The following is a 26,331-nucleotide window of genomic DNA, read 5'->3' on the forward strand; positions in this document are numbered from 1 at the left end:
GAACTCCCTGTAGGAAGAGGCTTGAGAAACGTCATTTTCCAAAGGGAACGAGCCTCCTCCTGCTGGTCTCCCGTCCGGTTTGGATCAGATCGCCCACTCCTTCATTCCGTCGGACCTCCGGGGCGCTCGACCTGGTGCGGACGGGGCTCGGGAGTCCGGGGGGGGGGGGGGGGGCCACGGGTTCGAATCCCGGCTCCGCCGCCCGTCCGCCGCCCGACCTCGGGCGAGTCGCTTCCCTTCCCTGGGGCTGGAGCCCGCGAGCCCCACGGGGATCCGCTCCGGCGCTCGGTACGGAGCCGGGCGCCGAGGAAGCGCTTCACATCTACCGTGATAACAGTGATGATAATCGTACCGTTGGTGTCCGTGAAGCGCTTCCTACGTGCCGAGCGCCGGTCTGAGCGCTGGGGGAGACGCGGGGGAATCGGGTCGTCCCACGTGGGGCCCCCGGGCTTCACCCCCGTTTTCCAGAGGAGGTCACTGAGGCCCCGAGAAGCGAAGCGACTCGCCCGCGGTCCCCCAGCTGACGAGTGGCGGAGCCGGGATTCGAACCCGTGACCTCCGACTCCGAAGCCCGGGCTCTTGCCCCTGAGCCACGCTGCTTCTCTAATAATAATAATAATACTAATGATACCTGTATTTAAGCACCAGTCCTGGGCAGGGCACCGTTCTCAGTGCTGGGGGGAGATACAGAATCGTCAGGTCGCCCCCCGTGAGGCTCACGGTTAATCCCCATTTGACAGGGGAGGTCACCGAGGCCCAGAGAATAATAATAATGACGTCGGTATCTGTTAAGCGCTTACTACGTGCCGAGCGCCGTCCTGAGCGCTGGGGGAGACGCGGGGGAGGCGGGTTGTCCGCGGGCGGCTCGCGGTTAATCCCCGTTTTCCAGATGAGGTCGCTGAGGCCCAGAGGAGGGAAGTGAGTCGCCCGAGGTCACACGGCCGACGAGGGGCGGAGCCGGGATTCGAACCCGGGTCCCCCGGCTCCCAGGCCCGGGCTCTACCCGCTGGGCCACGCTGCTCCTCCTCCTCCTCCTCCGCGTCGACGGCAGCCCTCAGGTCCGTGTCTTCGGTTCGTTCGTCTCTCTTGCTGCCCGTCTCCCCTTCTAGACCCTCGGCTCCTCGCGGGCGGGAAGGGTGCGCGGGGCACTGCGCCGAGCGCCCGGCGGCGGCCGACGGAGTCGGTCGAGTCCCCGCCTTCGGGACGCGTCCGGGCTACTCCGACCCGGTCCCCGAGTCGCCCGACCGAGCCGCGCCGCCTCTCGCCTCTTTATCCTCCCTGACGGGAGATCTCCGATCCGAAAATGGACCCCGGCGCCTAGCACGGCCCCCGAGCGGGTAGCGAGCGCGCCCCCCCCCCCCCCCCGCCCCGACACCGTCCCCACCGTCGTGCGCCGCGGCGTGGCTCGGCGGCAAGAGCCCGGGCCTGGGGGTCAGAGGTCGTGGGTTCGAATGCCGTCACTTAGCTGGGTGACGGTGGGCGGGTCACTTCACTTCTCTGGGCCTCGGTTCCCTCATCCGGAAGATGGGGATGAAGACCGGGAGCCTCCCGTGGGACGACCCGCTGACCCCGGACCTCCCCCGGCGCTTGGAACGGTGCTCTGCGCAGAGGAAGCGCCTGGCGGATACCGACCTGGTTGTTGTTCCCCGAGCGCTCCCAGTTTCGTAGCCTAATTAAAGGTCCGGCGAGTCGACGGCTGAACTGTTTTCAGAAAAAACCCGCCTCCGACCGCCGCGCGACGTCTTAGACGGCCCCGTCTCCCTCCCGAGCGCTCGGCGGAGCGTCCCGCACGCGGTAGAGCGCCGCGGTCCGGGCCGGGGGACCGCCCGATGACCCCGGACCTCCCCCAGCGCTTGGAACGGTGCTCTGCACAGAGTAAGCGCTTAACAGATACCGGCATTATTATTACCAGATGGTCGGGTCGGACCCGGTCCCCGGGTCCCACGGGACCCGCGGCGGGGAGGCCGGGGGCCGAATCCCCGTTTTCCGGGCGGGGAGACCGAGGCCCAGAGAGGCGGAGGCGGGATCGGAACCCGGGACCTCCCGGCCCGGCCACGGGGGCCGGGCCCGGGGGGGGGGAGACCCGCCCGCCGCGAGGGTTTCATCGGATCCGTCGAAGGGGGTGCGGGGTCCGGTTTCCCACCCGCCCCCGAAATAAAAGGAATCGGATTTCCGTCGGCCTCAGCGTCACCCGATCTCCTCCCGGCCGGCCTGGCGGTGGGGGAGGGGATCCCGGAGCTCGTTCCCACCCCCGGAATCCTCCCATCCCGCCCCCCCCGCCCGCTTCCCGATCCCCCTCCTCTCCTCCGTCCCGGATCCGGGACTCCGGGAGGTCAGGCGGGCCGGGAATACGGTCACCGTCATTCCATTTATTCCTATTAATGACGCGTACGCGGACCCCGCGCCCGTCGTCCGGCAGGGATCGTCTCTGTCTATAGTAATAGTGATGTTGGTATTTGTTGAGCGCCTCCTACGCGCAGAGCGCCGTTCTAAGCGCCGGAGGGAGAGACAGGGTCGTCGGGTGGTCCCGCCTGGGGCTCCCAGCCGTCATCCCCATTTTCCAGGTGAGGGAACTGAGGCCCAGAGAATGAAGCGACTCGCCCACGGTCACGCCGCCGCCGAGCGGCCGAGCCGGGATTCGAACCCGTGACCCCCGACTCCAAAGCCCGGGCTCTTTCCGGGTGGGGAGCGCGGTGCTCTGCACACAGCGAGCGCTCAGTAAATACCCCCGGATGAATATTTCTGTCCTTTTTATTTATCGCGATGCTCCCGACGCCCGCTGACCCGTTTCGGTGTCCGTCTCCCCCCTTCTAGACCGCGAGCCTGCTGTGGGTGGGGATTCATTCATTCCTTCGGTAGTATTTATTGAGCGCCTACTTTGTGCAGAGCACCGTACTGAGCGCTTGGAACGGACACGTCGGCAACAGATAGAGACGGTCCCCGCCCTTCGACGGGCCCGCGGTCTAATCGGGGGAGACGGACGGACGAGGACGACGGATCGGCTCTCTCGGTTGCTGAATTCGTCCTCTCCCGAGCGCTCGGTCGGGGGCTCTGCGCACAGTAAGCGCTCAGTAGATACGGCCGAACGAATGAACGCATCATGACGGTGCTTGCTAAGCGCTTCCTAGGCGCCGGGCGCCGTACTGGGCGCCGGCGTGGATTCGGGCAGATCCACCTGTCTGCTCCATCTGTTGTCCGTCTCCCCCCCCCCCCCCCCCCCCTTCGACACCGCGGACCCGTTGTCGGGCAGGGATGGTCCCTCTCTGTTGCCGGAGGGTACTTTCCAAGCGCTCAGTACAGTGCTCTGCACCCGGTGAGCGCTCGATTCAGTCATTCGTTGTCGTATTTATTGAGCGCTGACCGTGCGCGGTAAGCTCCACGAACACGATCGAAAGAGTGAGTGGCATCGCCGCTCTTGCAAATGCTATTTCCGCCACCCCGACTGCTGCGGCTACCGTCGGTCAGGTGTATCTATTGAGCGCTTTGTGCTGAGCACTGGGGTGAGCGCTTGGGAGAATCGAGTCGAACGGTAGGACAGTCAGGTTGGCTGCCCACGAGGAGCTGAGAGTCCAGAGGGGGGAGAGGGGAGGGAAGAGAGAGAAAGAAAGGAGGGAGGGGGACGGAGGGGGTGCGGGGCCGGGACGGAGGGAGGGAGCGAGAGTCGGGGGGGACGCCCGCGCCGGGGCGGGGAGAGGCCGGAGGCCGGGAGGTCAGCGGGGAGGCCGAGGCGGTCGTCCGGGCCGGAGAGGAGAAGGGCTTGGATTAAACGCGGGAGCGGTTTGGAGTGGAGAGGGTGGGTTTTAATAATAATAATGTTGGTATCTGTCAAGCGCTTCCTATGTACAGAGCACCGTTCTAAGCGCCGGGGGAGATCCAGGGTCATGGGGTGGTCCCAACGTGGGGCTCCCGGTCTTCATCCCCATTTTGCAGATGAGGTCACCGAGGCACAGAGGAGTCGAGTGACTCGCCCACGGTCACACAGCTAGCCACGTCGGGAAGGTCGACCCCACAGGAGGTGGTGATGGTTTAAATGTTTGGGTCGAATGGGAGAGGGGAAGCAAGGATAAGCTCAAGGTCGGGGGCCTGTGAGCCGGGAAGGACGGTGGTGCCGTCTACAGTGATGGGAGAGTTGCCGGGGGACGATGAGAGGTTCTGTTTTATTCACTGAGGGCTTACTGTGTGCGGAGCATCGGACTAAGCGCTTGGGAGAGGCCGATAAAACAATAAACAGACCTCTCCCCTGCCCACAGCGGGCCGACGGCCTAGAGGGACGTTTTAGACGTGTTGGGCTCGAGGTGACGGGGCGTCATCCAAGCAGAGCCGTCACGGAGGCAGGGGGACGTGCGAGACGCCAGAGAGGGAGGAAGAGGGGGGCCGGAGGAGGAGATTTGGGAAGCGGCCACGGAGAGGTGGGAGTCGAAGGCTTGGGAGCGGAGGAGTTCTCCGGGGGAGAGGAGGGGACCCGGGAGCGAGCCCCGGCGGACCCCCGCGGGCGGGAGGCCGAGGAGGAGCCCGCCCGGGACGCGGAGGAGGGGCGGCCGGAGGGATGAGCGCTCTTCACGCGGTAAGCGCTCAGTAAGTAGGACCGAACGAAGGGACGGATGGAAGGGGAGAGGCGGGAGAGGCGGGCCGAGGGCCGCGGGGGCCGGTCGGCGCGCCGGAGGGCGGCCCGGAGGCCGAGGGGGAGCGGGACGGGGCCGGGGCCGGCGGGCCTGGCCAGGAGGAGATAATAATAATAATAATGTTGGTATCTGTTAAGCAAATATGACTAATATGACTGCTATTACTGCTATTTCTAATATGACTATTACTGCTATTTCTAATATGACTATTACTGCTATTTCTAACGTGACTACTACTGCTATTTCTAATATGACTGCTATTACTGCTATTTCTATTATTGTTGCTGCTATTTCTAATATGACTACTGTTACCGCTATTTTTAATATTACCGTTACAGCTATTTCTAACGTTATTTAGCACTGTTCTAAGCCCTGGGGGAGATACAGGGTCATCACGTCGTCCCTCGGGAGGCTCCCGGGCTTCATCCCCATTTGACAGATGAGATGACCGAGGCCCAGAGAAGCGAAGTGACTCGCCCACGGTCACACGGCTGCCAAGCGGCGGAGCCGGGGATTCGAACCCGTGGCCCGGCGCCGGTGACCTCCCGAGGGGGCGTTTTCCGTGGAGCGGAGGGGACGGGAGCCAGATTGGAAGGGGTCGAGGAGAGGAAGCGGAGGCGTAGGCGACTCCCTCGGGGAGTCGGGAGAGGAAGGGTCGGAGGGAGACGGGGTCGTCGCCGGAGGGAGTCGAGGGGCGGACGGAGGAGGGATTTTTTTAGGAGGGGGGAGACGCGAGCGGGTCCGGGAGCCGCGGGGAAGGAGCCGTCGGACGGCCGGGAGTCGGAGATGGCCGAGGGGGAGGACGGGGGGCGGGAGGGGGCGACCGGTCCGACGAGGTGAGAGGGGATGGGGACGGATGGGCCGGTCGATTGCGAGAGGAGGCGGGAGATCTTCTCCAGAAATTCCCGCTGGGAAGGACGGGAGAAGTTGAAGAAGGGGCCGGAATGGGGAGGGACCGTGGAGGGGAAGGGGAGGTTTGGGGAGCTCACACCTCGGGGTGGCCATTTTCTCCATAAAGTAGGTGGCCAACCCGTTGCGGGGCGAGGAAAGGGAGAGGAGGGGGTTTGAAGAGGGAGCTAAACATCCGAAACGACCGGCGAAGACGAGAATAATCATAATGGTACGTGTTAAGCGCTTACTATGTGCCAAGTTCTACGCGCCGGGGTAGCTCGAGGGCAACCGGCTCGTCCCCCGTGGCGCTCACGCTTTCAATCGCCATTTTCCGGACGAGGGAACCGAGGCCCGGAGCAGGGAAGCGGCTGTCCCGAGGTCACCCCGGGTCACTCGGCGGACGGGGGGGGCGGAGCCGGGATTGGAACCCACGACCTCTGACCCCCCCCCGGGCCGGGGCTCTCCGCCCGCCGAGCAGGCTCTGGGCCTGGCCCTCAGTCGGGGCGGGGTCGTTAATAACACGGCTCCTGCGGCTATTTCGGATATCACTACTGCCGTTTCTAATATTACCGCTGCTGCTGCTATTTCTAATATTGCTACTATTACTGCCGTTTTTAATATTCCTGTTTACAGCTATTTCTAGTATTACTTCTACTATTTCTAATATGACTGCTATTACTGCTATTTCTAATATTACTATCACTGCTATTTTTAATATTCCTGTTACAGCTATTTCTAATATTATTACTACGACTATTTCTCATATGACTGCTATTACTGCTATTTCTAATATTACTCTCACTGCTATTTTTAATATTCATGTTACAGCTATTTCTAATATTACTACTACTGCTGTTTCTAATATGACTGCTATTACTGCCATTTCTGATATTACTATTACTGCTATTTCTAATATTACTGCTATTTCTAATATGACTATTACTGCTATTTCTAATATGACTACTACTGCTATTTCTAATATGACTGCTATTTCTATCATAATTGTTGCTATTTCTAATATTACTATGGTTACTGCTATTTTTAATATTACTGTTACAGCTATTTCTAATATGACTACTACTGCTATTTCTAATATGACTATTACTGCTATTTCTAATATGACTACTACTGCTGTTTCTCATATGACTGTTATTACTGCTATTTCTATTATTATTGCAGCTATTTCTAATACTAGTACTACTGCTACTTCTAATATTATTACTACTGCTATTACTCATAGGACTGCTATTACTGCTATTTCTATTATTACTGCTGCTATTTCTAATACTAGTACTCCTATTGCTAATATTACCGCTGCTACTGAGTTTCATTATTATCAGAAAGCAGCGCGGCTCAATGGATAGAGCCCGGACTTGGGAGTCAGAGGTCGTGGGTTCGAATCCGGACTCCGCCTGCTTGTCAGCTGGGTGGCTTTGGGCAAGTCGCTTCCCTTCTCTGGGCCTCGGTTCCCTCATCTGGAAAATGGGGGTGAAGACCGGGAGCCCCACGTGGGACAACCTCATCACTTTGTATCACCCCCCACCCCAGCGCTTAGAACAGTGCTTTGCACATAATAAGTGCTTAACAAATACCATCCTGATTATTACTATTATTACTGCTCTTTCTGCTGTCACTATTACTGATAGTTCTAGTATTACTGCTACCGCTGTTATTTCTAATGTTACTACTGCTGCTGCTATTTCTAATATTACTATTCCTGCTATTTCTGGTATTACTGCTGCAGCTGCTAGTTCTAATATTACTACTATTACTTATATTTCTAATATTACTGCTACTGCTATTTCTAATATTACTATTATTGCCATTTCTAATGTTACTGCTAACTGCCACCACTATTTCTAATATTACTACTGCTATTTCGAATATCACTGCTACTGCCGTTTCTAATATTACAACTATTACTGCTATTTCGAATATTACTACTGCTCCCGCTGCTTCAAATTCTGATATTTCTAATATTACTACTATTACTGATATTTCTAATGTACTACTATTACTGTTATTTTGAATATTACTGCTGCTACCGCTATTTCTAATATTACTACTACTATTTCTAATGTTACTACTGCTCCTACTATTTCTAATTCTGATATTTCTAATATTACTACTATTACTGCTAAGACTGCTGCTATCACTATTTCTAATATTACTGCTATTTCCAATATTACTACTGCTCTCACTATTTCTAATTCTGATATTGCCAGTATTACTGCTATTACTAATATTACTGCTACCGCTATTTCTAATATTACTTCTACTATTTCTAATATTACCACTACTGCTATTTCTAATATAGCTACTTTTGATATTTCTAATATTACTACTATTACTGCTATTTCTAATATTACTACCGCTCCCACTGTTTCAAACTCTGATATTTCTAATATTGCCACTGTTACTGCTATTTCTAATATTACTACCGCTCCCACTGTTTCAAACTCTGATATTTCTAATATTACCACTGTTACTGCTATTTCTAATGTTGCTACTGTTACTGCTATTTCTAATGTTACTGCTGCTACCGTTATTTCTAATATTACTACTTCTGCTATTTCTAATATTACTGCTACTGCTCTTTCTAATATTACTACCGCTCCCACTATTTCTAATTCTGATATTTCGAATATTACTATTTTTACTGCTATTACTGCTGCTATCACTATTTCCAATATTACTACTTCAGCTATTTCGAATATTACTACTGCTCCCACTGTTTCAAACTCTGATATTTCTAATATTACCACTATTACTGATATCTCTAATATTACCACTGCTACTACTATTTCTAATATTACTGCTGCTACCGTTATTTCTAATATTACATACTTCTGCTATTTCTGACGTTACCGCTACCGCTATTTCTAGTGTTACTACCGCTCCCACTGTTTCTAATTCTGATATTTCTAATATTACTGCTATTACTGCTATTACTGCTGCTATCACTATTTCTAATTTTACTTGTGAGAAGCAGCGTGGCGCAGTGGAATGAGCACGGGCTTTGGAGTCAGGGCTCATGAGTTCGAATCCCGGCTCTGCCGCTCGTCGGCTGGGTGACTGTGGGCAAGTCACTTCACTTCTCGGCGCCTCGGTTCCCTCATCTGGAAAATGGGGATGAAGACTGTGAGCCCCACGTGGGACAACCCGATTCGCCTGTGTCTACCCCAGCGCTTAGAACGGTGCTCGGCACGTAGTAAGCGCTTAACAAATACCGACATCGTTATTATTATTATTATTATTACTACTTCTATTTCTAATATTACTACTGCTCCCACTATTTCTAATTCTGATATTGCCAATATTACTGCTATTTCCAATATTACTGCTACTGATATTTCTAATATTACTACTACTAATTCTAATATTACCACGACTGCTATTTCTAACATAGCTACTTCTGATATTTCTGATATCACTACTACTACTGCTATTTCTAATATTACCGCTAATTCCGCTATTTGTAATATCGCTGCCGTCCGTCCGCCGCCGCAGATGTGCCGGACGGCGTCGGTGCCCCTGCCCGTCGTCGCTCCCGCCCGCACAGATGGAAGCGGCCCGGCGCAGTGGGAAGAGCCCGGGCCTGGGAGTCGGAGGTCACGGGTTCTGATCCCGCTCGGGCACTCGTCTGTTGCGTGACCTTGGCCGGGTCACTTCACTTCTCCGGGCCTCGGTTCCCTCATCTGGAAAATGGGGACGGAGACCGGGAGCCCCCGCCTGGGACCGGGACTGGGTCCATCCTCATTGGCTGGGATCCGCCCCGGCGCTCAGTACGGTGCCTGGCACAGAGTAAACGCCTAACAGATCATGATTATTGCAACTATTTAGTGAGCGCTTAACAGAAATCATTATTTTTATTATTTGCTACTCTTACGAATATCGAGAAGCAGCGGGGCGCAGTGGAAAGAGCCCGGGCTTGGGAGTCAGAGGTCATGGGTTCGAATGCCGGCTCTGCCACCTGTCAGCTGTGTGCCCGTGGACGAGTCACTTGACTTCTCTGTGCCTCAGTTCCCTCATCTGTAAAATGGAGATGAAGACTCTGAGCCGCACGTGGGACAACCTGATTATCCTGCATCTCCCCCAGCGCTTAGAACAGTGCTCAGCACATAGTCAGCGCTTAAATACCAACATTATTATGATTAATATTACTGCGTCCTATGTACGAACCCCGATTTGCTGGGGACCTCCCCGGCGCTCGGTACAGTTCCTGGCACATAGTAAGCGCTTAACAGATGCCATTATCATCGCAACTATTCAGTAAGCGCTCAACGGAAACCGTTATTCTTATTATTGCTACTCTTCCTAATATTACTACGGCCCACGTGGGCCAGGGTCCGCGTCCAACCCGTCCTGCCCGGCGCGCACAGTGAGACCCCAGTGACCTCGGGAGAGTCGCTTGGCTCCTCTGGGCCTCAGTTTCCCTCGCCTGGTCCTGCAGGATGGGGATAGCCCTCTGGACCCCCAAGTTCCTTAAGGAGAATGAATGCGGCGCTTGCGGAGAAGCTGGGGAAAGAGGCCGGGCTCGGGAGTCGCAGGCCGTGGGTTCGAATCCCGGCTCCGCCCCTTGTCGGCTGGGTGACTTGGGGCAAGTCGCTTCCCTTCTCTGGGCCTCAGTGACCTCATCCGGAAAACGAAGACTACGAGTGGGACGATCTGATCACCTTGTATCCCCGCAGCGCTTACGATACTGCTTGGCACATAGTCAGCACTTAGCAGATGCCCTCATCATTCATTCATTCAATAGTATTGAGCGCTTACTATGTGCAGAGCACTGTACTAAGCGCTTGGAATGGACTGTTCTTGTCTGTCCGTCTCCCCCGATTAGACCGTGCACCCGTCAAACGGCAGGGACCGTCTCTATCTGTTGCCGACTTGTTCATTCCAAGCGCTTAGTCCGGTGCTCTGCACCTAGTGAGCGCTCAATAAATACTATTGAATGAATGGATGAATGAATGAATGGACAACTGGGCAACAGAGAGAGACCGTCCCTGCCCAATGACGGCCCACGGTCTAAACGGGGCGAGAGTGCTTACTTATTAAGCGCTTACCCCGGGCCGGGCGCTGTATTAAGCGCCGGGGTGGATACCATTCATTCAATAGTATTTATTGAGCGCTTACTATGTGCAGAGCACTGTACTGAGCCCTTGGAATGGACAGTTCAGCAAATCGGGCTGGTCACCGTCCCTGTTCCCACCCGGGGCTCGCAGTGGCGACCCCCGTTTTCGGGGATGGTCTCTATCTGTTGCCGAATTGTCCATTCCAAGCGCTTATAATAATAATAATAATAATAATAATGTTGGTATTTGTTAAGCGCTTACTATGTGCAGAGCACTGTTCTAAGCGCCGGGGGAGATCCGGGGTGATCGGGTCGTCCCACGTGAGGCTCACGGTTAATCCCCATTTTACAGATGAGGGAACTGAGGCCCAGAGAAGTGAAGCGACTCGCCCACGGTCACACCGCCGACAAGCAGCGGAGCCGGGAGTCGAACCCATGACCTCTGACTCCGAAGCCCGGGCTCTTTCCACTGAGCCACGCTGCTTTGCTGTGCACATAGTAAGCGCTCAATAAATACTCCTGAATGAATGAAATTGAGGTCGCCCAGGCCCAAGCTGCCTCGAGCCCGGCCGCGGTCGACGTGGGCTTCCTGGGGGAAGGAGAGCGGCTCGTCTTTGCCAGTTGTGAAATTCATCTCGTTTAATGGTATTTTTTACGCTTTAATCACAACCCGGCGTCCTGGGGCCCGGAGAGGAGTCGCATCTCTCCACCCTCCCGGTAACGGCGGGCGGGGGTCGACGACGGGTCGGGGTTGAGCGAGTCTTCCCCGGGAAACCGGCCGGAAATATTTCGGGATACGGCCCCCTGGTCCTCGCGCGCGCCGCGGAGGATTTTTCACGTCGGGGAAATGGTCGCGGGCGCCGACGTGGCGTTGAACTTCCCGACCGGGGCTCTGGGGAAATTGCGGCCTTCTAGACGGTCGGCGCGGGCCTCTAGACCGGGGAGCGGGTCGGGTTTGCCGTTCTGCCGTCCCCTGCCAAGCGTTGGCCCCGGGGAGCCGCCCGGGGGAAGCGCTCAGTACATCCCCCCCCCAGCGAGTGCCGACGAGAGGACGTCGAAGAGCTCGTGTTCGAGTCTCGTCCTCCTCGGAGGCCCGGGGGCGGTGACTGCTGTGATGATTCAGTGGTATTTATTGAGCCCTCAGTGGGTGCAGCCTCGTGCTGAGCGCTTGCGGGATTTAGTGAGCGCTTACCGTGGGCGGGGCGTCGCGCCGAGCGCTCGCGGCGTGGAATCGTACTTTCTGAGCGCTTGCCACGGGGCTCTGCGCAATAAATACGACCGACCGGACGGACCAGTGGGGTTCCGGAGAAGGGAATGGAGGCCCGGAGAGGGGAAGCGACTCTGCCGGGGTCACGCAGCAGGCCAGGGGCCGAGCGAAGAATAATCGCGGCGGGGATTTGGGGTCTAAGCCCTTCCTGTGATGCCAAACGGTGGTAGATCTCGAAGATAATCAGGTCCCTGGGCCGTCGGGGCTCACGGCCCACGTAGGCGGGAGGACAGGGAGCGTCGTCCATTCGTTCAGTCGTATTTATTGAGCGCTCACCGGGTGCGGAGCACCGTACGACGCCCTTGGAAAGCACGATCCGGCAACAGAGAGCCGATCCCTGCCCGCGGCGGGCTCCCGGGCTCGAAGGGGGGAGGCGGGCGTCGATACAGGGCGGCGGGCGTCGATAGCATCCATATAAAATAAATAGAATTGTAGATACGTATATACGTCAAAGCAAGTAGATAGGCATTAATGTGAATAAATAGAATAATAAATACGTACAAATAGACCCAGTGCCGGCGAAGGAGGTAGATCAGAGGGAGGGACGACGGGGAGGGGAGGAGAGGGAAGGGGGGGGCTCAGCGTGGGAAGGCTTCCTGGAGGAGGTGACCTCTCAGTAGGAATTCGAAGAGGGAAAGAGAGCGAGTTTGGCGGAGGTGAGGAGGGAGGGCGTTCCGGGACGGCGGGGGGACGCGGGCCGGGGCTCGACGGCGGGCCGGGTGCGGACGAGGCCCGGCGAGGAGGTTGGCACCGGGGGAGCGGGATTTGAATCCCCGTTTTAGAGAGGAGGAACTGGAGGCACGGAGAAGAAATCGCAATGATAATGTTGGTGGTATTTAATAACGATGGCATTTATTAAGTGCTTACTATGTGCCAAGCACTCTTCTAAGCGCTGGGGGCGGATACGAGGTGATGAGGTTGGCCCACGTCGGGCTCCCGGTCTCCATCGCCATTTTCCAGAGGAGGTCGCCGAGGTCCAGAGAAGTGAAGCGACTCGCCCAAAGTCACACAGCGGACAAGAGGCGGAGCCGGGATCAGAACCCGTGACCTCTGAGTCCCAGAGTGCTTTCTGTGTGCCCGGCACTGTTCTAAGCGCTGGGGGAGATCCCGGCTAATCGGGTTGGATACAGTCCCTGTCCCACGTCGGGTTCAAGGTTTCGTCCCCTTTTTGCAGATGAGGGAACGGAGGCCCAGAGAAGCGCAGTGACTCGCCCGAGGACACACAGCAGGCAGGTGGCGGAGCCGGGATTGGAACCCGGGTCCTTCTGACTCCCAGGCCCGGGCTCGACCCACTGAGACGTGCTGCTTCTCGTTAAGGGACTTATCCGAGGCCACACGGCAGACGAGCGGCAGAGCCAGCATTAATAGTAATAATAGTGATGATGATGATGGCATTTGTTAAGCGCTTACTGTGTGCAAAGCACTGTTCTAAGCGCCGAGGGGGGGATACAAGGTGTCCCCCGCGGGGCTCACGGGCCCATTTTCCAGATGAGGTCACCGAGGCCCAGAGAAGTGAAGTGACCGGCCCGAAGTCACACAGCCGCCAAGTGGCGGGGCCGGGATCAGAACCCGTGACCTCCGACTCCCAAGCCCGGGCTCCTTCCTCGAGTCCGCGCCGCTTCCGGTTGGGGAACAGAAGCCCCCAGGGCAGAGGCTCCGCCTCTCTGGGCCGATTTTCAGAGTCTCGTTCATCCCTTCGTCAATTCAGTCGCACTTCATAACAGTAACGATCGCGGCATCCATTAAGCGCCTACCGTGGGCCAAGCGCTGTTCTCGGCGCCGGGGCGATCACGACGGTCCCCGTCCCCCGTGGGGCTCACCGCCTTCATCCCCATTTGACAGACGAGAGAACCGAGGCCCAGAGAAGTCAAGCGACTCCCCCGGGGTCACCCGGCAGCCGGGCGGCGGAGCCGGGACTGGAACCCGGCTCCCTCGGACTCGACCCGCATAGGCCAGCCCGGTGCTCTGATGACGATAACGTTGGGATGCGTTAAGCGCTCACTGTGGGCAGAGCGCCGTTCTAAGCGCCGGGGGAGACGCAGCGTCATCGGGTCGTCCCACGCGGGGCTCCCGGTCTTCATCCCCATTTTCCAGATGAGGTCACTGAGGCACCGAGAAGGGAAGCGACTCGCCCGCGGTCACCCAGCTGTGGAGCCGGGATCCGAACCCGCGACCTCCGGCTCCCGAGCCCGGGCTCTTTCCGCCGAGCCACGCTGCTGCCTGCACCGAACCGTCCACTCCCGGCGCTCAGTACAGTGCCCTGCACGTAGTAAGCGCCCGACAAATACCGTCGAACGAATGCCCGCGCTCCAGAAATAGGACGGAGCGGATGACTGGAGGCGACGAGCGCTTAGCGCCGCGCTCGGCGCGCGCCCGGTGGGAAGCGGCGTGGCTCAGTGGAAAGAGCCCGGGCTTGGGGGGTCAGAGGTCATGAGTTCGAATCCCGGCTCCGCCGCTCGTCAGCTGGGGTGACGGTGGGCGAGTCGCTTCACTTCTCCGTGCCTCGGTTCCCTCATCTGGAAAATGGGGATGAAGACCGGGAGCCCCACGGGGGACGACCCGATCCCCCCGCGTCTACCCCGGCGCTTAGAGCGGTGCTCGGCACGTAGGGAGCGCTTAACAGATACCAACGTGCTTATGAAACGGGACGCCTTCCCGTTCCCGCGTTCCCTAACCGTCCCGTCGCGAGGCAGGCCGGCGGAGGCGAGGGAACGCGGGGCCCCGGCCTTCCCCCCCGACCGACCTGTTCGTCGGAGCGGATCCGGCCGGGCCGTCTTTTTCATCTCGCCGGATTCTTCGGGCCTGATGGTTTGATAAGCCACCGTCCGGGAATCTCCTGAAATAACCTCAATTAAAGGCGTGTCGGAATGCGTCGGAATCCTGTCTGCTTCCCGACTCGGGTACCGTTGGGGCAGCTTAATGAGCGCCCGCAGATGTTGGCTGGCTTCAGCCCCGGTTCCCTCCCTCCCCCCCCCCCACCGCCTTCTCTTTTCGGCCCCCGCCCGACCGTGCAGCACAGTGCTCTGCGCGGGGTAAAACGGAAGCCCCTCCGAGGGCGGGGGACGGCGTCCGCCGATTCTCCTCGCCCGAGCGCCGGGCGCAGTGCCCGGCGCAGGGTAGACGGGAAGCTGCTCTGAGGGTGGGGATTGAGTTTCTTAATAACGTTGGTATCCGTTAAGCGCTTACTGTGTGCGGAGCACCGTTCTAAGCGCCGGGGTAGATACGGGGGAATCGGGTCGTCCCACCTGAGGCTCCCAGTTAATCCCCATTTTACAGAGGAGGTCACTGAGGCACCGAGAAGCGAAGCGACTCGCCCGGGGTCACCCGGCCGACGCGTGGCCGAGCCGGGATTCGAACCCGTGACCTCTGACCCCGAAGCCCGGGCTCTTGCCACCGAGCCGCGCCGCTTCACGTTTCCTCACTCTACCGTCTGCCGATTTTTATCCTCTCCCCAGCGCCGGGCGCGGTGCTCGGCGCGGGGTAGACGGGAAGCCCCTCTGAGGGCGGGGATTGAGTTTCCTCTCTCTCTCCAGTGCTCTCCCCAGGGCTCAGCCCGGTGCTCTGCACCCGGTAGACCGACAGCTCCTCGGGGGCGGGGTTCGAATCTCCGTCAGCTCCTGTTCTCTCCCCGGGGGCGGAGAGGTCGGGGGCAGTTACGGGGGTACAAGACCCCGGATTTCATCAGAGGGATCCGATACGGATGGATGGATGGATTGCTTTCTCTTCCTGTCCGTCCTCCCCCTCTCGACCGGCAGCGCGCCGTGGGCGGGGAGCGCGTCCCTTGCGTCGCCCGGTCGGCCCCCGCCGAGCGTTCAGTCCGGTGTTCTGCCCCCGGAAGGAGCTCGGTAGACGCTACGGACCGCCTGACCGACCGACCTAGTTGTCGCGGAGAAGCGGCGTGGCTCGCGGTGGCAAGAGGCCGGGGCCGGGGAGTCCGACGTCGCGGGTTCTAACGCCGGCCCCCGCGCCTCGTCGGCTGGGTGTCCTCGGGCCGGTCCCTTCGCCTCTCCCGGCCTCGGTGACCCCCTCTGGAAGATGGGGATGGAGACGGGAGCCCCGCGGGGGACCCGCCCGGTGACCTCGGATCCACCCCAGCGCTTAGAACAGTGCCTGGCTCCTAATGAGCGCTTAGAAGACGCCAACGTCATTATTATTATCATAATTATAATTATCATCATCCCCCTGTAGACGGCCAGCTCGTGTTGGGCGGGGGAACGTGTCTCGTCTGGTTATACCGCGCTCTCCCAAGCGCTCAGCACAGTGCTCTGCCCGCAGCAGGCGCTCGGGAACCGCCACCGCGTGGCTGACGGAGGGGGGAAGCCGCGCGGCGGACGGGTAGGGGCCGGGCCCGGGAGCCCCAGGACCTGGGTTCCGATCCCGCCTCCGCCGCGCGTCTGCCGGGTGACCTGGGGCGAGCCGCTTCACCTCTCCGGGCCTCGGTCTCCTCATCTGGAAAACGGGGATGAAGACGGGAGCCCCACGGGGGACGGGGACCGCGTCCGACCCGAGGAGCCTGGGTCTGCGTCGGCGCTCAGTACGGCGTCTGAGGGCTTGAGAAATGCCATCGTTGTTATCGTTATCGCCGCACGGTAACCCCGGCTGATACTGCGTGCCAGACGCCGTGCCGAGCGCCGGGGCCGATGCACGTTAATCAGGTGGGACGCGGTCCCCGGCCCACGGGGGGCTCCCGCTTTTAATCCCCGACGGACGAGGGGCCCGAAGGCCCAGAGAAGTGAAGCGACCGGCCCGAGGTCACGCAGCGGAGCCGGGATTAGAACCCGGGGCCTTCCGACTCGCCGGCCCGGGTTCCGTCGGTTACCTCGGCGCCGCTCGCCTCCAGGCCGAAGGCGTGGCTCGTTGTGAGCGAGGAGCGTGTCTGTCGACCCGGTCGTCTCCCGAGCGCTTAGTCCGGTGTCGTGCACGCGGTAGGCGCGCCGTAAGTACCGCCGATTGATCGTGGGCAGGGAATGTCTACCGACTCGGCTGTATCGGACCCCCGCCCCCAAGTGCTTCCTGCAGTTCTCTGCGGTCACGCCTCCGTCCGGCGGGATTTATTGAGCGCCGACCGTGTGCCGAGCGCCGGGGAGAGGAGAAATCGGTCATGAAGAGAGCCGTTCCCGGCCCACGAGGAGCTGAGGGTCTAGAGGGCGAGAGGGACGGAAGGGAGGGGGTGTCTCGGGCAGCGGGGTGACGCGGCCCGAGCGTTTCCGCGGAGGTCGAGGCCGGCGTCCCGGCGGGAGGGGACGGGCGACGGGATTAACGCGGGAACGGTTCGGACGGAGCGGAAGGGGCCGATCTCGGCCATGTCGCGACGGTTCGACCGACGGGATTTAGCGGCGGATCGAATGCGGGCGTTGAGTCGGAGCGAGGAGTCGAGGAGAAGGCCGAGGTTTGGGGCCCGTGAGCCGGGGGAGGACGGCGGCGCCGGCCGCAGGGACGGGAGAGCCGGGGGGGGGAGGACGGGGATTGGCGGGGAAGAGGAGGGGCTCGGTGTCGGACGCGTCGGGTCCGAGGCGACGGCCGAGGAGAGGCGGAGAGGGAGAGCCGGGCCGGAGGCGGAGGTTTGGGAAGCGTCCGCGTCGGGGTGGGAGTCGAAGCCGTGGGAGCGAGGGATTTCTCCGGGGGAGACGGAGAAGAGGAGGGGACCCGGGAGCGAGCCCCGAGGGACCCCCGCCGGCCGGGGGGCGGGAGGCCGGGGAGGAGCCCGCCCGGGACGCGGAGGAGGGGCGGCCGGAGAGATGACGACGACGTCGGTATCTGTTAAGCGCTTACTACGCGCGGAGCGCCGTTCTAAGCGCCGGGGCAGATACGGGGTCATCGGGTCGTCCCACGGGAGGCTCCCAGTCTTCATCCCCGTTTTAATAATAATAATGGTGATGTTGGTGTTTGTTAAGCGCTCACTATGTGCAGAGCACTTTTCTAAGCGCTGGGGGAGATCCAGGGGAATCGGGTCGTCCCACGGGAGGCTCCCAGTCTTCCTCCCCGTTTTCCAGATGAGGGAACCGAGGCCCAGAGAAGGCAGGTGACTCGCCCCCGGTCCCCCAGCTGACAAGTGGCAGAGCCGGGATTGGAACCCACGACCTCTGACTCCCCAGCCCGGGCCACGCCGAGATGAGCGCTCTTCACACAGTAAGCGCTCAATAAGTAGGACCGCACGAAGGGACGGAAGGAAGAGGAGAAGCGGGAGAGGCGGGCCGGGGGCCGCGGGGGCCGGGCGGAGGGCGGCCCGGAGGCCGAGGGGGAGCGGGACGGGGCCCCCGGGCCCGGGAGTCAGAAGGTCACGGGTCCTAATCCCGGCTCCGCCGCCTGCCCCCCGGGTGACCTCGGGCAAGCCGCTGCCCATCTCCGGGCCTCGGTGACCTCGTCTGGAAAACGGGGATGAAGACGGGGAGCCCCCCGGGGGGCCACCTCCTGGCCTCGCATCTCCGCCAGCGCCCGGAACGGGGCCCGGCGGGAAGGAAGCGCTTTAACCTGGCTCAGTGGGAAGAGCCCGGGCTCGGAAGTCGGAGGTCAGGGGGTTCGAATCCCAGCCCCGTCACCCGTCAGCTGGGTGACGGTGGGCAAGTCACTTCACTTCTCTGAGCCTCAGTTCCCTCACCTGGAAAATGGGGATGGAAACCGAGAGCCCCACGTGGGACGACCCGATGACCCCGTATCTCCCGCAGCGCTTAGAACGGCGCTCGGCGCATAGGAAGCGCCCAGCGGATGCCGACGTTACGATTAACGGTTCCTCCGCTCGTCCATTCGGTCTCTCTATTGAGCGCTTACCGTGGGCGGGGCGCCGTACTGAGCCCTTAGCCCAATTCAGCAACGTTTTATTATCCTTCCTACGTGCCAGGCGCTCTACTAAGTGCTGGGGGAGATAGAGGAAAGTTGTACCTTCCAAGCGCTTAGAACCGCGCCCTGCGCACGGTAAGCGCTCGGCAAATACGGTCGAATGAACTGAGTGAATAATCACCATAATAACGACAGTAATTGTGGCTTCTGCTAAGCGCTTACTTTGTGCCGAGCACCGATGGTAAATTATAACAATGGTGCTTACAGTGTTAGGCGCTTACTATGTGCCCAGCACTGCTGTAAGTGCTGGGGCGAATTCAGGATGATGATGATGATGATGATGATGATAACAATTGTGGTACTTAAGCGCTCGCTCTGTGCCGAGCCCTGTACCGAGTGCTTGGAGTAGGTGCGGGATGATAAGGATTGTGGTGTTTGCTAAGCGCTCACTACTGTGCCGAGCACTGTACCGAGTGCTGGGGCAGGCGCAGGATGATAATCGGTAATAGTGACTGTGGTGATCGTCAAGCGCGTACTATGTGCCCGACACTCTTCTAAGTGCTGGGGTGAATTCAGGAGGATAACGACGTCGCTAATCGCCGTCTTCGTTAAGCGCTCACTACGTGCCGAGCCCTGTTCTAAGTGCTGAGGTGGATACAGGATAATAATAATGACGACTGGGGTGTCTGTTGAGCGCTTACTATGTGCCGAGCGCCGTGCTGAGAGACGGAGGGGGGGATGCAGGATGATGGTGATGATGTTGACGATGGTGTCTGTTCGGCGCTTACTGTGTGCCGAGCACTGTGCTGAGAGACGGAGGGGATGCAGGGTGATGGCGATGATGACGACGATGGTGTCTAAGCGCTTACTGTGTGCCGAGCACTGGGCTGAGAGACGGAGGGGATGCAGGATGATGACGATAATGCTGACGATGGTGTCTGTTAGGCGCTTGCTATGTGCCGAGCACTGTGCTGAGAGACGGGAGGGGTTACAAGATGATAACGATAATGATGACGATGGTGTCTGTTAAGCGCTTACTACGTGCCGGGCACTGTACTGACAGTCGGAGGGGATGCAAGATAATAACGATGATAACGGTGTTCAGGCGCTTACTCTGTGCCAAGCACCGTACTGAGAGACGGAGGGGATACAAGATGATGATGATGATGATGATGATGGGTGTTTAAGCGCTTACTGTGTGCCGAGCACTGTACTGAGAGTCGGAGGGGAGACAAGATAATAATGATAACGGTGCTCGTTAAGCGCTGACTGTGTGCCGAGCACCTTACTGAGCGTCAGGGTCGATACGGGATCCGAGTAATAACAATAATAGCGGTGGGGGAGTTTTAGCGCTTACCAAGCACCGTACTGAGCGTCGGGGTGAATATGGGATAACAACAGGAAAAGAGTTTGGGCTTGGGAGTCAGAGGTCGCGGGTTCGACTCCCGGCTCTGCCACTTGTCAGCTGGGGGACCGTGGGCGAGTGGCTTCGCTTCTCCGGGCCTCAGTTCTCTCATCTGGAAAATGGGGATGAAGACCGGGAGCCCCACGGGGGACCACCCGATGACCCAGCATCTCCCCCAGGGCTTAGAACGGTGCCCCGCACGTAGTGAGCGCTTAACAGATAGCGACATTATTATTATAATGATAGGGCTAGTCGGGGTATGCGTTAAGCGCCCGGTGTGGGCCGAGCGTTGCGCTGAGCACTGGGGTGGGGGCGGGCTTGGGTCGGGGTCTCCCCGACGCCCCCCACCCCGTCTCCGTCCGTCGGAGGCGCGGAAGGAGTTAAGCTGACAGTTTGGAGACGCGCGCGTTTTCTCCCCCCCCCTCCCTTCCCCTTCCTCCCGGGTCCCTCCGACATCCGGTCCCAATCAGGAAACCGAAAAGCTCTCGGTCCCCGGGACCGGGGCGCTTCACGAGACGCCAGATTTAGGCGGCGTGAGGACGGCGGCCTCCTCTCCGGGCCGGGGGCGACGGCGGGGCCCGGGTTCAAGGATTCCCACCGCAGCGGCGGGGGCCTTCGCCCGGCGCCCGCGAGCCCGCGGCGGGCAGGGAGGGTCGCCCGCCGGCTTCGGGCGCGTTGGACGGGCCCGAGCGCTCAGTACGGTGCCCCGGTCGCCCAGCAGACGGGCGGCAGGGCCGGGATTAGAACCCAGGCCCTTCTGAGTCCCGGCCCCGGGCCCCGGGTTAAAAACACGGAAAACCCCCAGCGCCCGCCCGTGTCCCCGGTGGACGTCGCGACGGTAACGACGGTATCCGTTACGCGCCCGCTGTGTGCCGAGCACTGTCCTCAACGCTGGGGCGGATGCGGGGTCATAAGGCGGTCCCTCGGGGGGCTCACGGCCTTCGGCCCCGTTTTCCGGAGGAGGTCGCCGAGGCCCAGGGAAGCGGAGTGACTCGCCCGCGGTCCCCCGGCCGCCGGGGGGCGGGGCCGAGATTCGAACCCGTGACCTCCGACTCCCGAGCCCGGGCAGCGCTGGGGTAGGTACGGCGTGATCGCGGGGGGGGGGGGGGTTGTCTTCATCCCCATTTTCCGGACGAGGAAACCGAGGCCCGGAGCCGTGAAGCGACTGGCCCGGGGTCACCCGGCGCGCGCCCCCGATGGTCCGCCTGGCCGTGAGAGCGCGATGAACGGCATTTGTAACGAGGACGATGTCTGTTAAGCGCTTACTGCGTGCCGGGCACCTAGTGGGTGCTTACCGCGCGCAGAACCCCGTGCTGAGCGCTTGGGAAGGTCCAATCATAGTAAGGCCGGTACGCGTTCAGCGCCTGCTGTGCGCAGAGCACTGTTCCAAGCGCTGCGGGAGATCCGGGGTCGTCGGGTCGTCCCGCGGCTCCCGGTCCGTCCCCATTTCCCAGATGAGGTCACCGAGGCCCAGAGAGGCGAAGGGACCTCGCCCGCGGTCCCCCAGCCGCCGGGGGGCGGGGCCGGGATTCGAACCCGTGACCTCCGACTCCCGAGCCCGGGCTCTCCCCGCCGAGCCCCGCTCCGAGAGAGCCGACGGACGCTCCCCCGATTCCGGGGGTCCAGTCTGGTGGATGCGTTCGGTCACAAAGTCGTATTTGCCGAGCGCTTGCTGCGCGCCGAGCGCTGGACCGAGCGCTCGGGAGAGGATGGTCGGGGGAGGCTTCCCGGAGGCGGCGCGACTCCGAGAGGGCTCCGAGGCGGGGAGAGAGCGGCCGGGAAGCAGCGTGGCGCGGCGACTGGGAGTCGGGGGGCCCTGGGTTCCGGTCCCGCCTCCGCCCCCCCGTCTGCCGGGCGACCCCGGGCCGGTCGTTTCCCTCCTCCGGGCCTCGGTTCCCTCCCCCGGAAAATGGGGGTGAAGACCGCGAGCCCCGCGGGGGCCGGGGGCCGGGTCCCACTCGATCGGGTCGGGTTTACCCCAGCGTTTAGGCCAGCGCCCGGCGCGTAGTACGCCCGGGCCGTCGGAGAAACAGGGCGGGAGAAGGGGCGGCCGCCCGCCCGGAGACGGCGCGGCGGGCGGGGCCCGAGCCTGGAAGGCTGAAGGTCCTGGGTGCTAATCCCGCCCCGGCCGCCGATCCGCCGCGACACCTCGGGCGAGTCGCTTCCCTTCTCCGGGCCTCAGTTTCCCGATCTGTCAGATGGGCTTTCCGGCCCCGGTCTCCCTCCCGCTGGGGCCGCGAGCCCCTCACGGGGACCGCGTCTGCCCGGCGTCTAGAACGGTGTCCGCCGCGGCGCCCGATGTCCGCATCTGCGATCCACTTCCCCGTGTCGGCGTCGGTCTCCCCCCCGGCTCGACGGTCGGCGCGGCGTGGCCCCCGCTCCTTGTCGTGCCGTCCTCTCCCGGCCGCCGCGCGCGGCGCGCGCCGCCGGGCGAAGGAAGGAGGCGCTTAATAAACGCCGCGGGGGCGGAATCAGAACCCAGATCCCCCAGCTTAGCGGACCCGGGTGCCCTCCTGGCCCGTAGCGAGCGCTTAACGGATGCCATCGTTGTTACTATCCCCCTCCTTCCCACCGGGCCCCGATGACGCCTCCGACCGGTCGGCGCGATCGTTCATTCGGTCGTATTTGTTGACCGCTAACTGGGTGCGGAGCACCGTACTGGGCGCTTAGAGCGGACAGTTCGGCCACAGGTAGAGACCGTCCCTGCCCGGCGACGGGCTCGCGGTCCGGCCCGCCCGTCCCGGCTTAGCTTTAGGGGGACGATTCCCGCCCGAGAGCCCGGAACGTCCGGAAGATCGGCCGAGGACGGGTCTCTCGGAGCCTCCTTTCGTCCGTCCGTTCTGTGGTATCTACTGGGCGCTGAACACCGTACTGAGCGCCGGGAAGGTAGAGTTAGGCCGTAGACGGAGACAAGCCCTACCCGGCGAGGGGGAGACAGACAACCAAACAAGTAGACGGGCATCCAGCGTCGCCGTCGTCATAGCGATGACGACAGTAGTAATGTTGGTACCTGTTAAGCGCTTCCTATGCGCCGGGCACCGTTCTGAGCGCCGGGGGAGATCCGCGGCGATCGGGTCGTCCCACGCGGGGCTCACGGTCCTCATCCCCGTTCGACAGATGAGGTCACTGAGGCCCAGGGAAGTGAGGCGACTCGCCCAAAGTCACCCAGCTGACAGGCTGCAGGGTGACCCCGGGCGAGTCACGTCACCTCCCGGGGCCTCGGTTCCTTCCCCTGCAGATTAAGAAGTCGCCTCACCTCTCTGGCCTCGGTTTCCCTCATCTGGAAAACGGATAATGAAAAAGAAAACGTCGCCGCTCGTTAAGCGCTTACCGTGCGCCGTTCTGAGCGCCGGAGTAGATGCGGGACGATCGGGTCGTCCTACGCGAGGCTCCCGGCGAATCCCCATTTTACGGACGAGGTCACCGAGGCCCAGAGAAGCGAAGCGACCCGCCCACGGTCCCCCGGCCGACGGGTGGCAGAAGGGAGATTCGAACTCGTGACCTCCGACTCCCGAGCCCGGGCTCTTCCCACCGGGCCCCGCTGCTTCCGCGAGCCCCGTGCGGGACGGGGGACGGGGCCCAACCCGCTTAGCCTGGCTCCGCCCCGACGCTTCGCGTAGCGCCCGGAACGTAGTAGGCGCTCAACGCCTGCCGTGAGGGAAGAGTCTTCCTCTCGCCGAGATTCCCGAAAGCTCGGGTCGTCTCCCGACCTGGGGGATTTTAGGACGGGGGTGGGTGGGGGGGGGGGGGAAGACCGTGCCTTCTCGGACGTGGCGGGGGGCGGGGGGCCGGGAGAAAATAGCCGGAAATCGGCGTTTGCCCGGGGCGAGGAGGAGACTGCTCGAGCAGTAGCATTCACTCGGGCATCGAGCGTATTTATTGAGCGCTCGGCGTGTGCGGGGCGCCGTCCCGCGAGTACGGTTCGGCAGTAATCGGGTGGTCTTGTTTCCGCCCGCCCGTCTCCCCCGATTAGACCGCGAGGCGGGGACGGCCTCTCTCTGTTGCCGGATCGTCCTTTCCAAGCGGTCGGCCCGGCGCGCCGCACGTAGGAAGCGCTCGACGAGTACTGTTGGATGAATGAATGAATGAATGAATGAATGAAGAGAGAATCCCCGCCCACAGCGGGCTCACGGTCTAGAGCCCAGTACTACTCGTCGAGCTCCTTCCAGGGCACTGCGCTGAGCGCTTGGGGGAGGAAAACGGACTCAGTAGACGGGATCCCCGCCCTCGAGTGGCGGCGACCGCGCTCACTTGATCGGGCACTGCCCGGGCCCTTAGAAGCGACGATAATCACGGCCCCGACCGTGTGCCGAGCGCCCCTCTGAACGCCGGCGCGGATCCGGGCCGCTCGGGTCGCGCGCGGTCCCCGTCCCACGTGGGGCCCCCGCTCTTAGCCCCGTTTTCCAGATGAGGGAAACCGAGGCCAGAGGAGTGAGGCGACCGCCCGAGCTCACCCGGCGGGCGAGGACTGGAACCCGGATCCTCGCGACGCCCCGGAGAGAGGCGGCTGAGAGCGCAGAGGGCCGCACCGCGGGCTTGGGAAAGTACGTTGGAGAGCACCGTGCCGAACGCGTAGGAGAGAAGAGCGGATGTGACGGACCGGGACCTCGGCCCTCGGCCCTCGGGGGGGGGCTTCCGGTTTAGCCAGACAGGAGGGGGGATGGGCTTGTTAATCGTTACCGCTTAAATAGTAGCCGTGGTAGGAAGAATAATCATAATGCTTGTTGTTGACGATAGTGACGTCGGTATTCGTGAAGCGCTTACCACGTGCGGGGCGGCGTTCTGAGCGCCGGGGGAGATCCGGGGGTCATCGGGTCGCGCCACGTGAAGCCCCCAGTCGTCATCCCCGTTTTGCAGGTGAGGTCCCCGAGGCCCAGGGGAGGGGAGTGACTCGCCCCCCGGAATTCGAACCCGTGACCCCCCCCGGCTCCCAGGCCCGGGCTCCTCCCGCTGAGCCGCGCCGCTTCTGCGGCGGACTCGTCAGCCGACTGTGGGCAGGTCGCCTCGCTTCTCTGGGCCTCAGCGTCCTCATCTGGAAAATGGGGACGGAGAGCGGGAGCCCCACGCGGGACAGCCCGATGACCCCGGATCTCCCCCGGCGCTTAGAAGGGCGCTCGGCACGTAGTGGGCGCTTCACAGATACCGACGTTATCATCATCGGAAGGGGGAGGGGGTCCGAAGCGCAGGCGAGGGAGGTCCCGGCCCGAGGAGCCTCTCGGGGGTCCCGGGATCGAATCCGGCGCGGCGCCGTCGAGTAACCAGCCTCGCTCGCCGAGCCAGAGCGGAGAGCTCGGGGGACTCGGTCGGTCGTATTTATTGGGCGCTTACCGTGCGCGCCGCGTTCGTTCGAGTCGTTCATTCGGTCGCATTTACTGGGCGCTTAGCGTGGGCGGGGCATTCCTTCAGGTCGTTCGTTCGGTCGTTATTTAGTGAGCGCCTACGGCGTGCCAGGCATTCATTCAAGTCACTCGGTCGTACGTATTGAGCGCTTACTGTGCGCAGAGCATTCATTCACGTCATTCATTCGGCCGTACGTATTGAGCGTTTACTGTGCGCAGAGCGATCGTTCGAGTCATCCGTTCGGTCGTATGTATTGGGCGCTTACTGGGCGCGCAGCGTTCGTTCAGGTCATCCATCCGGTCGTATGTATTGGGCGCTTACTGGGCGCGCAGCGTTCGTTCAGGTCATTCGGTCGTATTTATTGAGCGCTTGCCGCATGCAGAGCATTCATTCAGGTCGCTCATTCGGTCGTATTTATCGAGCGCCTGCCGTGTGCAGAGCATTATACGCAAGTCACTCATTCGATCCTATTTATTGAGCGCCTACCGTGTGCAGAGCATTATATTCAACTCACTCATTCGGTCGTATTCGTTGAGCGCCTACCGTGTGCAGAGCATTATATTCACATCACTCGGTCGTATTTATCGAGCGCCTACTGTGTGCCAAGCATTCATTCAAGTCGCTCAGTCGTATTTATTGAGCGCTCACCGTGCGCAGAGCATTCATTCTAGTCGTTCATTCGGTCATGTTTATCGGGCGCTTATCGTGCGTAGCGCGTTCGTTCAAGTCATCCGTTCGGTCGTGTTTATTGGGCGCTCACCGCGCGCGGAGCATTCGTTCAAGTCGTCCGTTCGGTCGTGTTTATTGGGCGCTCACCGCGCGCGGAGCATTCGTTCAAGTCGTCCGTTCGGTCGTGTTTATTGGGCGCTCATCGCGCGCGGAGCATTCGTTCAAGTCGTCCGTTCGGTCGTGTTTATTGGGCGCTCACCGCGCGCGGAGCATTCGTTCAAGTCGTCCG

This window comes from Ornithorhynchus anatinus, chromosome 6 (genome assembly GCF_004115215.2).
Source record: "Ornithorhynchus anatinus isolate Pmale09 chromosome 6, mOrnAna1.pri.v4, whole genome shotgun sequence".
Lineage (NCBI taxonomy): Eukaryota > Metazoa > Chordata > Mammalia > Monotremata > Ornithorhynchidae > Ornithorhynchus > Ornithorhynchus anatinus.